The sequence below is a fragment of the Ornithorhynchus anatinus genome, chromosome 12, assembly GCF_004115215.2.
Source record: "Ornithorhynchus anatinus isolate Pmale09 chromosome 12, mOrnAna1.pri.v4, whole genome shotgun sequence".
Lineage (NCBI taxonomy): Eukaryota > Metazoa > Chordata > Mammalia > Monotremata > Ornithorhynchidae > Ornithorhynchus > Ornithorhynchus anatinus.
Genome location: NC_041739.1, coordinates 51,422,271 through 51,437,873, shown reverse-complemented (window position 1 = coordinate 51,437,873; position 15,603 = coordinate 51,422,271). Strand labels below are relative to the sequence as shown.

General features: G+C 44.3%; 1 protein-coding gene across 2 annotated transcripts in view; it reads left to right on the top strand.

Moving 5' to 3' along the window:
- The window catches only part of BMPR1B (bone morphogenetic protein receptor type 1B), a 251,003-nt gene that overhangs the window by 81,300 nt on the left and 154,100 nt on the right, over nucleotides 1–15,603 (top strand). The gene's annotated exons all lie outside the window — the stretch shown is intronic.

Genomic DNA, 15,603 nt, shown 5'->3' with positions numbered 1-15,603 from the left:
TTTCCACGGCAGGCATGTGTACCTCTTTCTTTCCACCTATTTCCTTCAACATACATAGCCATTGTGGCCTCTGCCTAGGAGAACTGACTCCCCTTTCACGGCCGAGTTTCCTTTCAGCCTCCGGGCCAGTGTTGTGATACCTGATCTTTGGTCCGGCCTGTGTGTTCTCCATTTCTCCTTGATTTCCTTTTCAAGGACTTCCCCTTCCGGGAGTCCCCACTGCTGGATCGTGTGTCTTTTATGACTTGTTCTAACAGAAACCTGTTTCTGCATAAAAATAAAGACCCATTTCCCTCAAATCAAGAAGCTCTCTGGCTCGCTCTGTGGAGAGTTTCCTGTGGTTTTGCTGCTGGAGGGCAGACACTAGAATTAGAGGAAACGGTGAAAGTTGCATTTCTGTGGGATCAGATCTGTCATTCCTCATCGAGTCAGCAAAACCCCGAGAGTGTGGACCAAAGAAGGCCTACCCTGTTCGTGACTAAACTCAAATCTCCACTTCTCATCTTCGAGGATCGTATTAGCTTTGTGGGTAAAGAGGAGGAAATCCCCATTACTGAATTTTCAGCTTCCGTTCGGGCTTCCCACAGTAAATCCAATTTGAAACCGTACCTCTTCCCATCTTCACTCCCAGACAGTGGTCACTTGGGTGGGTGTTTACTAGGCAAGATCCAGTAAGAATGAATCATGGCTATCGTCGGTTGAAAGTGGTATTAAGGAAGACTTACAATTTGGCTCACGGTTGGTGAGGCTCGGTAATAAATTTGAGCAGAGCACTTAATCTAGTACACTGGCATTTTTCCATTTTTGGTTGTAGGGCCACTCCAACTTCTTTTGGCCTGAAAATGAATCATTATTTAGACGACTGGTAGATGAAGAAGTCATTTTTCACCAAGGCAGGAAAATGAACAGGCTCCGTGCCATTCGTTAAGATGTTCATTGTGTGGTACATACTCCAGGTGCCGACCTCGGAGTGTATTCTGGCAGCTGCCTCCAAATTTCATGATTGATTATCGGGGAGAGACCCCAAATGGCTTCGAGGAAACCAGCGTTTACAGGGTAGACGAACACAACATTCAGAAGCTTGGTGCTTCAGAAAAGTCCACCGGTCTGCCAGCACAACTGAGATTGGGAATTTTATTTTTTTAATGGTATTTGCTAAGTGCTCACTATGTGCTAGGCACAGTACTGAGCACTGGGGTAAATAACTGTGTTGGACATAGTCCCTGTCTTACATGTGTCTCACAGTCTTCTCCCCCACTTTACAGATGAGGGAACTGAATCACAGAGAAGCACAGAGAGTCACACAGCAGACAAGTGGCGAAGCTAGGATTAGAACCCAGATTCTCTGACTTCCAGGACTGTGCTCTCTCCACTAGGCCATGCTTCTCTTTTTTTTTATTTGGTTGAGTTTCTTGAAGTTTCTGTTCTCCGACAAATTTCTCTGGGATGGGTTTTTTTTTTAGTAGATACTGAAGAACTGGAGCCAGTTGGGGGTTGGTTAAGTTTGTTTGAACATATGGTGCCTCCGGCACGTCCCTGAAAAAATATACCCTGCAGTGTTTATGAGGTGTGTGACATGCTTCTTCTATGAAGTGTTTCAAAAAATGTGTCCATATAGTATTAACTTTTTAATAAATAAGAATGAGATGGTCTAAACCATTCATCACCCTTTAGATCTTATTGGACCTGATATCCGGTGAGACTTTGTACATATACTTGACTGATTCAATTGGTTTGATGGAACCGAAAGAAACAAAACCAAACCCATGACAGATGAACAAATCATAAAAAGACTGGAAATTAATTTAGCTACCTACCCGCAGAGTAATACACCAAGCATTCAGCTCCTAGTTTTCCTCAAGATATAGAGGGCTCTGCATCCTATCAGCAAGAGTCAGCAGAATTTCTTTCTGGATTTATACCTCTCTCCTTGTTTTCTGACAGGTGAGAGGTGAGGGAGGAGGAAGGAATCCAGGCGGCAGTATCTCTCTAATAATGATTCAGTGCTTCGTGTATGTTGAGATATGCACGCTCTATACCCTCCCTGTATTTCTTTCCCATCTTTGTCTCCCTCACTCCCTCCACCCCCCATTTTCTTCTCCTCCCCTTTTGAGATCACAGGGAAAGGACATTGTGAAAAGCAAACAAACCAAATGGATGGTAGCCACCCTTGAAGCATTCCCATTTGGTGTGCTTTCTAGCAGGTTTGTTGGATCCTTGTCGGAAGCATTGCCCCACTCCTTTGGCTCTGTGAGTTTTCTTTTTATGGTACTTAAGTGCTTACTACATGCCAGGCACTATCGTAAGTGCTGGAGGGGATACAAAGGCATTAAGCTGGACACAGTTCCTGTCCCACATGGGGCTCATGCTCTTAATCCCCATTTTGAAGATGAGGTAGCTGAGGTCCAGAGAAGTAAAGGACCTGGGATTAGAACCCAGATCCTTCTGACTCTAATAATAATAATGTTGGTATTTGTTAAGCGCTTACTATGTGCCGAGCACTGTTCTAAGCGCTGGGGTAGACACAGGGGAATCAGGTTGTCCCACGTGGGGCTCACAGTCTTAATCCCCATTTTGCAGATGAGGTAACTGGGGCACCGAGAAGTTAAGTGACTTGCCCAAAGTCACACAGCTGACAAGTGGCCGAGCTGGGATTTGAACCCATGACCTCTGACTCCAAAGCCCATGCTCTATCCACTAAGCCACACTGCTTCTCTATTAGATAGACTACCAGTCTGTTCACCTTCAAAGCGTTATTAAAATCACTTCTCTTCCACAAGACCTTTCCCAAATAAACCCTCATTTCCCCTCCTCCCTCTCCCTTCTGCTGCACCTATTTGCTTGGAGCTATACTCTTTAGGACCTTTTTCTTTTTAAATGTATCTGTTAAGTGCTTACTGTGCTCCAGTTACTGCTCTAAGCACTGGGGTAGATAGAAGATAATCAGGTTGGACACAGTCCAGGTCCCACATGGGGCTTACAGTCTTCATCCCCATTTTACAGATGAGGTAACTGAGGCCCAGATAAGTGACTTGCCTAGGATGCACAGCAGACAAGTGGAGAAGGCAGGATTAGAACTCAAGTCCTCTGACTCCTTGGCCTGTACTCTTTCCATTAGGTCAAGCTGCTTCTCACTTGAAATTCCCCCTTCCCTCAGCCCCACAGCACTTATGTGGTTATCTGGAATTTACTTTCCCTCTACACCTCCTCCCTTCTCCATTGCCCCTCCTCCCTTCCTCTGCTCTACCCCCTTCCCCTCCCCACAGCACTTGTGTATATTTGAACATATTTATTACTCTATTTTATTAATGATGTGTACATATCCGTGATTCTACTGATCTATTTTGATGGTATTGATGCCTGTCTACTTGTTTTGTTCATTGTCTGTCTCCCCCTTCTACACTGTGAGCTCATTGATGGGTAGGGACAGTCTCTATCTGTTGCCGAATTGTACTTTCCAAGTGCTTCGTGCAGTGCTCTGTGCACAGTAAGCGCTCAAATATGATTGAATTTAAATGTTTGTTGCCACCACCACCCAGACCTGTGGGTAGAGATAGTGTCTACCGACTCTTATATTGTACTCTTCCAAATGCTTAGTGTTCTGTATGCAGAGAGTTCAGTAAATATCATTGATTACTCCTCTGGGGAAGAAGGATGCCTCGTAGAGTGAGCGCCCCACATTGTACAAGAAGAGCACCTGATCCGATTATCTCGAATCTACCCTGTGCAGAGCAGGATGCTGGGCACATAATAGGCATCTACTAAATGCCTTAACTAACAAATCAATCCATTGGATTCCTCCTGTCCTACTTTTGCATTTGTCCCATCTAGGAATGTTGAAGGAAACAGACTAGGTCACCCGTTTCCCATGCCGAAGAGTAATACGTGTTTCCGGCTTGTGATCCCCAAACTCTGGGTTACTTGGAATTCATAAGTCACGGAAATGGAACTTTGGGTGAATCATAAAGATTGATTTCTGGGACCAAAAGGGTACAGATGGTTCTCCCTAAAAGCTCTTCATGGAGTGGATATATTTTCTAGGCCTGGGCATAATGGATTAGAGTAGAAAGGAACCCTAAAAAAAGGAGAAATTCTCAAATTCCCACGATTTGCCTCCTCGTGAGTCTTCCTCCTTGCCTTTCAGTTGGGTATCTCCTGTCAGCGATGAGCCATAGCAACGAAAAAACCTGACGGTTCCTAAATCACATTTCTATTACCCTCTGGGAGAAATGTCTGTGATTCCTCTCTGAATCAGCCATTTCCCATTATTGCCGAATGGATAGAGCAAAGTGAGGCCTGTAAATCATTCTTATGGAAGCAGAAGGGTGATATGGGAGCTAAATAGGTCCTTCTTCATTTCTAAGAATTTGGCTATTAGCCGCCTTCCTGCCCACCCACACACAGCATACAATTCCCCTTTTTTCATGGCCAGTGCAGGCGGTTTATACTAGACACAGTATTCAGGCTTAAGTTGCAGCTCAAGCAGCTACTGTATTGCTCCAGAAAACGGCAGGCTGTTACTTTGAGCCTCCTCGTGCAGTCTGAGAGCAGAGTGTGAGGGAAGGTGGGAGGCTTGAGAGAAGGCAGGGGTTAGAAATAACTTGCCAATTGTAATCGTCAGAACCTTTACATAAACAAGACTGGAATGAAAACAGAATTTTGATTTGGAAAGCTGTTCCCCAGCCAATCATAACATTCCAAGTTTCTCCGAATGCAGTTTTAGAAAGACGCTCCAGTGTAAAGAAAGCAGCTCCTAGGTTGCCTTCAGTACAGGCTTTGTCCAATCCGTGAACACTCTACGTCAATCGGCTGGATGGGATATTTTTACATTACAACTCTTTTTTTTTTCTTTAGAAAGGCAGCAGATGAGGAGGAAAATAGCTAGCTTAGCAGAGTGAACTGGAAGAGTGGTGCAAGGTCCAGGGAAATGGCTGGATTTTGTTTACAGTGGCATCTTCCGAGGGTAGGATTCATGCCTGAGTGAGCTTTTTTTTTATTTTAGTGGTATTTTTTAAGCACTTTCTATGTGTCAAACACCGTTCTAAGTGCTGGGGTAGGTATCAGTTAATCAGGTCAAATGCAATCCCTGTTCCACATGAGGCTCATAGTCTAAAAAGGAGGGAGAGCAGGTACTGAACCCCCATTTTACAGTTGGGGAAACTGAGGCACAGAGCAGTGAAGCGACTTGCCCAAGGTCACACAGCAGATAAGTGGTAAAGCTGGGATTAGAACCCAGGTCTAATCTGACACCCAGGGTGGGCTCTTGCAGAAGGACCAGAAGAACGGCTTTAGATAGTCTCGGGGTTTTAATTCAAAATAATGTTGAAAAGCAATAATCAGAATAATGATTGTGATATTTGTTAAGGGCTTACCGTACGTCTCAAAGAATAGTGAGGTTTAATGAGGAATACAAAAGAACCATGATTAAATATAATAATGGAAATAATACAAATAAAATGGGATTTGATCAGCACTTACTATATGCCAAGCACAGAGGTAGATAAAATGCAATCAGATCAGACATAGGCCCTGTCCCACATGGGGCTCACAGTCTAGCAGGGAAGGAAAACAGCTATTGGGAAGCAACATGGTCTAGTGAAGAGAGCACAGTCCTTGACCAACATCACACAGCAGGCAAGGGGTAGAGCTGGGACCAGAATGTGGCACTTGAGACTCTTGAGAAGCAGTATGGCCCTGTGGATGGAGCATGGCCTGGAAGTCAGAAAGACCTAGCTTCTAATCCCGGCGGCGCCACCACTAGTCTGCTGTGTCACCTTGGTCAAGCCACTTCACTTCTCTGGGCCTCAATTCCCTTATCTGGAAAATGGGGATTAAGACTGTGATCTCAAAGTGGGACACGACTATGTTCAACCTGATTAGCTTGTATCTACCCCAGTGCTTAGAACAGTGCCTGGCACATAGCAAACACTTATCAAGTACCACAGTTATGATAACTGTGAACAAAATAGGAGATGAGAACAAAGAGAAGCTGGGGGACCTGTGTGCAGATCTGATTAGCACGGGAAACTGCCAGGATATAATTCCCTGAGAAAAGGTAAGTTTCTGAACACCTCACAGCTCAAACTGCAGCCACCTTTTCAGTGATCACTTGGTTTTCCTCCATAGCTTAGCACTCAGTGCCCCTCCGGCTAAATTTCAAGACAGATCCACTTGGAAACAGTGATTTTTCTCTCTTGTTTATTTTTACTGATCCTAAAAACAACTGTGCCTGTGCATTCAGAGGAGGGCTGGAAAAAAGGCACTGTTTTCAAAGAAATGTCATTCTGCTGCATTGGGATTACTCTGTTTAAAGAGCATATGCTCTAAACCATACCTACTGTAAACAGACTCTATTTTTAGCAGACACCAGAAGGATTGTTTTGGTTAATTTATTTTTAAATAGGTTTTTGCCCTTAGGGTCCAGCTGATTGGCCTATTCCATTCGGAAATGGTCCAGAACGTTGTGTTTCTTTCCTGAGTCGGTCCTCCCCATACCTATGGCCTTGGTGACTGGTTTCTGCAAGTGAGCACTATCCTCCAAAAGATGGGATAGTTTCAACAAGTCGACATTTTCTTCCATTCAGAACTTTTATCTTAAATGATCATTTGAATTCATTCGTCCATTCTTTTATATTTGTTGAGCGCTTACTGTGTGCAAAGCACTGTACTAAGTGCTTGGGAGAGTACAATATAACAATAAACAGACACATTCCCTGTCCACAATGAGTTTACATCCTAAACTAGTCCCTTTGTCTCCAAATGCTGATGGGTAGAGTCACTTCTCCTCCTGATAATAGTAATAAGTAATAAAAAAAAAAAAGTCAGTGGTATTTATTTTTAATTTTTAATGGTGTTTATTAAGCACTTATTATGGGCCAGGCACTGTACTAAGCACTGGGGTAAATACAAGACAGTTGGATTGGACACAGTCCCTGTCCCACATGGGGCTCACAGCTTTAATCCCTATTTTATAGATGAGGGAACTGAGACACAGAGAAGTGATGTGACTTGTCCATGGTCACCCAGCAGATGAGTGGTTGAGCTGGGATTAGAACCCAGGTCTTTCTGACTCCCAGGCCTATGCTCTGTCCACTAGGCTATGCTGCTTTTCCATGCTGGTTTTTGAATGCTTGCCACGCACAGAGAACTGTACTAAGCACTTAGGAGAGTACAGAACAACAGAGTTGGTATACACATTCCCTGTAAAACATTCATCTGTAAAATGGGGATCAAGACTGTGAGCACCAAGTGGGACAACCTGATAACCTTGTATCTATCTCAGTGCTTAGAACAGTGCGTGGCACATAGTAAGTGCTTAACAAATGTCATCGTTATTAGTATTCCCACAAGGAGCTTACTGTTTAGAGGACCACAGGGTGAAATATGAGTTAACGTGGCATGTGGTCTAGACTGTACACTGTAAGCTGCTTGTGGGCAGTGAACATGTCTACTGACTCTGTTATATTGTACTTTCTCAAGCACGTGGTACAGTGCTCTGCGTATTAAAGGCTCAATAAATACCATTGATTGATTGACTGTTTGGTCTGTGGTATGACCAGCAGCAAGTGAATCGGTAAAAGGATCGATTCAAAACTTGTGAAGCCAAACTCCTATAAAACACTGCAACCTGAGCAAATCAGAAAATTAGATCGATGAAAATGATTGCTACTGGGAGAATCTTTGGAAAGAGAAATCATCTAGAAAGCAGTAAAATAGTGCAACTGGAGCAACAGTTAATTTCACAAATGTGGAAGGAGGAATTTAAACACTAAAAACACGAAAGTCTGCCAGGACTAACTTTATCCACAATCATATTTGCATATGGTTACTTATTTCAGATGAGATTTCTCATGAAGAAGATTGGCTGATGGAAGCTTAGCAGGGAACAGATAATTTGGGTATTTGGCATTAGGCCAGATTTCTTTGCTGGGGGAAAAATAAATTCTATCCTTTGAACAAGAATATATTCGGGAGTTTAAGGTATCAGGATCTAACCCTGGTCTCTGTATTCTTCAAATTTTAATTAGGAAAGGAATGTGAGTTAGGAACTGACCTCTTAGTGACCCCGCCCCTTTTAATACCGTGTAATCAGTTACATGGAGGGCACCGATGACTTCAGATCTTTATTTAACTGGGAGGCCAGTGGCTTACTGGAGCATTTGACATGGGCAGTGGAAGATGTCAACTTCACAGGTCCCAGGAATTCTGGTATCAAAGGCACGTTCTGTTCATTCCCAAAGGACGTTCTGCTACAGCAGATGCCGGTTGAGGCCTGTGATGTTCATCCTTTGATGGCCGCCTGTCCCCCAGGTAATCAGGGGGAGATTTTGATAGACGCCTGCAGCTGAAGACACAACCTTGTGCTCTGTCCAGTGGTAAATTATGAATTTCATAGCCCCTCCTCTCCCCTGCCAATCACGCTGCTTTCTTCTGCCTCCCTCTCCAATCCAGCCCCCCCCAACTCCATCCACTCACCTCTCCCTCATCCTAAGTCCCCACTATTCAGTCGTATTTATTGAGGCCTTACTGTGTGCAGAACACTGTTCTAAGCCCTGGGGTAGATAGAAGGTAATCAGGTTTCCCATGTGGTGCTTCACAGTCTTAATCCCCATTTTACAGATGAGGTAACTGAGGCACAGAGAAGTTGTGACTTGCCCAAAGTCACACAGCTAAGTGGCAGAGCTGGTATTTGAACCTACGATCTCTGACTCCCAAGCCTGTGCTCTTTCCACTAAGCCATGCTGCTGCTTGTACTCTCCCAAGTGCTCAGTACAGTGCTCTGCACACAGTATTGATTGATTGAGACCATCATCTTTGCTGTAATGGGAATTGGTGAATGACCAGGGAGCTTCCTTCTCCACGAGGCTCTTCAGCTCCACAGAACTGAGAATAGAATTCTGGGATGTTAACCTTAATAATAATAATGATGATGATGATGATATTTGTCAAGTGTTTACTATGTGCCATGCACTATTCTAAGCACTGGGGTAGATAGAAGTTAATCAGGTCAGACACAGCCCTGTCCCACATGGGGCTCACACTCTTAATCCCCATTAAGAGAAACAGCATGGCTTAGCGGAAAGAGCACAGTTTTGGGAGTCAGAGATTGTGGATTTTAATCCTGGCTCTGCTATTATCAGTTGTCTGACTTTGGGCAAGTTACTTAACTTCTCGGTGCCTGTTACCCCATCTGTAAAATGGGGATTAAGACCGTGAGCCTCAGGTGGGACAACTTGTTTTATCTACCCCAGCGCTTAGAACAGTGCTTGGCACATAGTAAGCGTGAAACAAATAACATCATCATTATTATTATAAATGAGATAACTGAGGCCCAGAGAAGTGAAGTGATTTGCCCAAGGTCGCACAGCAGACATGGCGGAGCTGACATTAGAACTCAGGTCCTTGCGACTCCCAAGCCCATGCTCTATCCAATAAACTATGCTGCTTCTCAGCTTTATAGCTTTAAACTTTCACAGCTTCAAATCTCTTACCGTCCAATCACCCATCCGAGAGATAACACATAGTCTGTAGGCTTGCTCTCTAAACTGTGAGCTTGTTACTGTAGAATGTAAGTTCATTGTGGGCAGGAAATGTCACTGTTTATTATTGTATTGTACTTTCCCAAGTGCTTAGTATGGTGCTCTGCCCGCAGTAAGCACTCAATAAATGTGATTGAGTGAATAGATGACCCCTCTGTGATGCCAACCAAGAGTCCCATTGAGAGAAAGTGTTTCTTTTTTCAAAGCCAAAAAACCCTCACCACAATCTGGAGAGCACATGAATCACTTTAGTCCCGGTCTGGAAAAGCCATCGGAGTTTTATTACTTGCCGGTCAACAGATAACACTTTGCTCAAATACTTGCATATTGCATTTTTTTCATAGTGTGAGCTTTCTAATTTGGGCCACAAGTCGTAAAACAAGGCCTGCAAAACACATTTGTTGTAGGGATTGACAGTGAAGGAAATCGTGATTCTTTCTTTCTGGGAGCTGAAGGTCACATGCACAATTTGAAAAGATTTTTTGTTCTCCAAAATCCATAATAAAGAAGTGAAGATGAAGATGATGCCAGCAGTTTTCCTTACAGAAGGGTCAGTCGGGCAGAACCCAATCCGGATTCTCCCTCCCACTGCCCCAACCCCTTTGCAAGGAGCCCAGAGACCACCCCCCCTTCAGTGTGTCCAGGTTGTAAATTATCAGTCACTGCCCCTCCCTCCAACTGACTGTTGCTTGAATAATAATGATAATAATAATACTTGTACTTGTCAAGCACTGTTCTGAGCCTTTGGAGTAGATACAAGTAAATCAAGTAGGACACAATCCCTGTCCTGCATGGAACTTTCATTCTTAATCCCCATTTTACAGATGAGGTAACGGAGGTCCAGAGAAGTGAAGTGACTTGCCCCAGATCACACAGCAGACATGTGACAGGGCTGGGATTAGAAGCCAGGTCCTTTTGATTCCTAGGTCAATGCTCTATCCACTAAGGCACGCTAGTATATTTGTTAAGCACTTAGTATGTGCCAGACGTTGTTCTAAGTGCTGGGATGGATACAAGCAAACTGGGTTGGACACTGTCCCTGTCTCACCTGGGGCTCACAGTCTCAATCCCCATTTTACAAATGAGGTAACTGAGGCACAGTAACTCATCCGAGGTCACACGGTAGACAAGTGGCAGAGCTGAGATTAGAACATAGGTCTTCCGGATTTCCAGTGCCATGCTCTATCCACTGGGCTGTGTTGCTTCTCATTGGTTTTTTTCCCCTTTGCTTCAGCTCATTTGCAATTTCTTCCCTTGGTTCCTCCCAATTTTAGGGCTTGAGGTAAAAATGAGAGATTAAAGACTATTGAAATGTGACAGAGAACAAAATACTGCCTCACTGGTATTTTGCAAGCGTTCTCCAGCAACACTATGTCAGTGCAGCGTCCCCCTTTACTCTTCTCCAATTCCTTTCTGCGTCACCCAGCCTTTCTCCCTTTATTCATCCCCGCCCCTCCCAGCCCCACGATGCTTACGTACAAATCTGTAATTTATTTACTTACATTAAGGTCTGTCTTCCCCTCTAGACTGTAAACTCATTGCAGGCAGGGAACATTTCCGTTTATTGTTATATTCTCGCCCAAGTGCTTAATAATAATAATGTTGGTATTTGTTAAGCACTTACTATGTGCAGAGCACTGTTTTAAGCACTGGGGTAGATACAGGATAATCAGGTTGTCCCACGTGAAGCTCACAGTTAATCCCCGTTTTCCAGATGAGGGAACTGAGGCACAGAGAAGTGAAGTGACTTACCCATAGTCACACAGCTAAGTGGCAGAGCCCCGGAATTTGAACCCATGACCCCTGACTCCCAAGCCCGGGCTGTTTCCACAGAGCCACGATGTGAATAAATGAATGAATTTTCAAGTTGTGAGATGTGTGGGTGCGTGGCTGGTGGGGATAAGAATGGTCAAGCCAGGGGAGTTGGTGCAAAGCATGATGGGACTGGGTAGTCGGAGGAGGCTGTGATCTCACGCGTGAAAAGCAAGAGACCAAAAGGATTGTCTTAATTTCTTCCTTTCCCCCATCCAAATGTTCTTATTGTTTCTACTTTTAAAGCATGCTGTCCCCTCGTGAACACATTATGCTTTGTCCTTTGAAGGAAGTATTATGTACAGAAGTGTGGCTAGGAGATCAAAACCCATTAAAATGATAGAAGACAAGAGGCCCTGGAATCTGCCCATGTGATCTGCCAAAGGAAGCCAGATTCATCTTCAGAGCAACCCACCATCCATTCTGCCCACAATTTCTCCCCTTGACTTCCATTCATTTCCCTGTCATAGTCTGTGGACTAGGAGGAAAGGGGCTGATTATTTCAGGGAAGAGGAAGATCATTATGGAAAGGGCAAGGCTTGGGAGGCAGGGGACCTGGGTTCTAATCTCTGCTCTACCACTTGCCTGCTGGAAGACCTTGGGCAAGTCAGTTAATTTCTCTGGACCTCAGTTGCCTTGTTGGTAAACACAAAAATTAGGTATCTTCCCTCTTACTCTTTGAGCCCCTTTTAGGTCAGAGACTTGGTTTGATCTGCTTGTATTGTATCTACTCCAGAGCTTAATACAGGATTTGGAACATAGTAGATCCTTAACAAATACTATTATTGTTGTTCCCACTAGGAGAAAGCTCTTTGAGGACAGGCATTGTTCCTACAAAGACTACTATAGTACTGAGTATAGTGCTCTGCATACTGTAAGCATTCAGTAAATACCATTTTTAGATTGATTAGTGTCTGCTCACTGTCTACTCCTAAATGTTCTGGGAGCAGAATCAAAATATGGAAAACCTAAATATTCCCTTATCCAGCGGAGCCAGAAAATGACTGCAAATCACCAAACCCACCTCTGACTGATCTCTCTTGTCTGCTCCCTCACTCCTGTGAACTCCTTCACGTTCATTCAGTCATATTTATTGAGCGCTTATCCAATCTTGGGTTTATGGATTCCCCACCCACCCAATTTCACACAGCCAGTGCAGTGCAGTGGAGGGCACTGAGGCCTAGTGGAAAAGATCCTGGGCCTGGCAGTCAGAGGACCTGGATTCTAATTCCGGCTGCCACCTGCCTGCTGTGTGACCTCGGGCAAGTTTTTTAATCTCTTTGGGCATCAGTTTCCTCATCTGTAAAATGGGGATTCACTGCCTGTGTTCCCTTTTACTTAGTGTGAACCCAGTGAGTGACAGGATTTTGTCCAACTTGATTAATATCTATACTCCAGCATTTAATACGGTACTTGGCATAGAGTAAGAGCTGAACAACCACCACCATAATTATTAAGGGCTGGGAATACAGTGCCTTGGGCCCCCACTCATTGTCTGGTGGGCTTAGGGTGGTCTAACGACTTCTACCAGGGAAGCCCCATTTAAAGGGCCGCAGGAGAGAGGGAACAGCAACAGCAGGAGGGGAGAGAGAGAAAAGACTCAGAGAAAAAGAGGGATATAGAGAGGGAGGAGGAAGGGAGAGGAAAGAAGGGTAGAAGGGTGAAGGAAGAAGAGTGAGCCCTATTCTTTGACCATTTAAGATTCTGTTATTCTGTGGGGAGAGTCTATTTGTGTGCACTGATGAGACAGATACATGAGGAAAAGGTGCTGTGCCTGACACTACTGTCCTGCTTCAGTTTCAATATCTTTTCCTGGTGAAAAATGCTTCCTTGATTGTAATGTTAGTCCCTTCCTGGGTGAGTTAAGCCTGTGCCTTTTTGCTCTGTCCTCATGCCATGCCTCGTGGGAAAAAAAAAAAGCCATAAAATATTTGCCATCAGTCTTCAAGCCTTTTCTCGGTCTGAGGGCTCTTGACCCTTTCAATCATCTCTAAAAGAGGGATTCAATCCCCCTTCTCTTTCTGACTTAGACTGTGAGCCCCATAAGGGACAGGGACTACGTCCATCCTATTTAACTTGTAACTACCCCAGCTCTTAAAACAGTGTTTGTTACATAGTGCTTAGCAAATACTATAAAAAAATTAAATTGAGGTTATCTTCTCTCCACTCTCCTCTTCATTCCTGAGGCATCAAACTGTCAATCAGTGGTATGTATTGAGTGCTCACTATCTGCAGAGCACTGTAGTGAGAGCTTGGGAGAACACAATGGAGTAGCGTTGGTAGAGACACCCCCTACTGTCAACTGCCCTGGTCCTCAGGAGTTCAGAGTTCAGTTCCCTCACCCTTCTCCTGGGCTTTAAGTGGCAGCATCAATTTAGTCTTCATAGTAAAATGGTAGCCTGGTAGGAAGGTCTGTGGCCACCACAACCCCAGAGATTCGTTCCCGGCCTGTTGGTCTAGCCGGTCAGTATTTTCTCTAGAGCTGGATCACCCAAATCCACTTCCTTCTGGGTTCTGTGGAGTCCCTTCTGCTCCTGGTATAGCGGCCCACCTCCCAGCCCTGGAATGGCTTCCAGATGCTGTACCCGAGGCAGAATGCGTGTGCGTTGCCACCAGAACTAGAGCCCGCCCGCTCCGCCCACGGAAAAACGCCTCATTGAGCATGAGCTAGTGCCTAGATATTGTAGGCCAAGAAGGACTACTGATTTTCCACTTCTGTGGAAACCCGCAGGATTCATGCTGAAAGTTGTCGGAGGCAGACGACTCCGTTTCCTCCTCGAGAGAAGAGCGAAGCTCTGAGAAATCCCTGCTCTTCCTGACTCTTAGACTGTGAGCCCTCTGTGGAACAGGGACTGTGTCCAACCTGATTAACTTGGACCTACCCCAGAGTTCAGTACGGTGCTTAGCCCGGAGTAAGCATTTAACAAATATGACAGTTACTACCATTCAATAAAGAGATTTTCTTTGCGGTCCTGACTTTCTGAAGCTAGCCACAAAGTCCGGACAGGGGCACTTTGCTGTATAGTTAAGACGCTTCTGACGTTTCGTATGGACGTACTCTGGACCTGGGAGTATTTTGTTTCTATCAGGAACACCTTGTTAAACATAGTCATCATATCCAAAGTCAGCAATCCATGCTGGGTTTCTTGAGTTATTTGACTATCCATTCGGTTGTGATTTTTTTTGTGTGTCACTATTTTCATAGCATCTTGTGGGTGTTATAATGATTTACAAGGTTTGCGTGTGTTTGCTTATGGAGTAGAGAAACAGATCCTGTTAAACATTCCCATTAAATGTTTACCTAGGATGAGAAGTCTTGATATTGTAGCAGTACTAGGGGGATATGTAGAGCAAACAGTACTTCAACCAAAGCATCAGAAATAATGACCCATTTTAAGCAAGCTCCACAGAAAACCACTCTTCCTTTAGTGTAAGCTGTTGTAAATGAAGCGCTCCATTTAATGGAATGTTAGTTTTCTTTAAATCAAGCCATTTCCTTTTCCAATTAAAAAGAACTTTTCTAATGTTCGCTTTCTCCAAACCACAATCCTTTCCAGACGAACCATTCCACCAATTAGCAAACCCAATCTTCCATCTGCTGCTCCAAAGAAGTAGAAGTAATAGTATTTATTAAATGCTTAGAGTATGATGTACTAAACTCTGGGAAAGAATACACAGGTGGGAATGCGTTCAACACTTCTGCGAAGCATAATTCAGCAGTCAGTTTTTTTCCCTCTTCTATGGTGTTTCGCAATCGCAAGCAAAATCATCTTTAAGGGAGGTCTACAAATGTGGGTAAGGAAGACTGATTTTCTTTCTTTCTCAACAGGGAATTTCTTTGGTTTCTTCCCCTAACTCATAGTTCTCATTTTGGTGCTTCGGCATGAACTCTTCCATCCTGACCTTGGTCTGGCTAAGCTCCTTCTCTAAGGTGCTAGGGGTGCTCGGCTTGGGCAGGTGCAGCGGGCCATTGGAAACAGCTCATTATATAGATGGCATCAAAACCAGTTTCTCACCTATGCATCTAATTCTCCCCTGTGTTTTTTTTTCCCTCAGCTCATAGAATAATACTACTTGTGGAATTTTTTAAGTGCTTTCCATGTACCAGGCACTGTACTAAAGCACTGGGGTGGATAAAAGCAAATTGGGTTGGACACAGTCTCTGTCCCATGTGGGGCTCACAGTCTTCATCCCCATGTTACAGATGAGGAAACTGAGGCCTAGTGAAGTGATTTGCCCAAGGCCACACAGG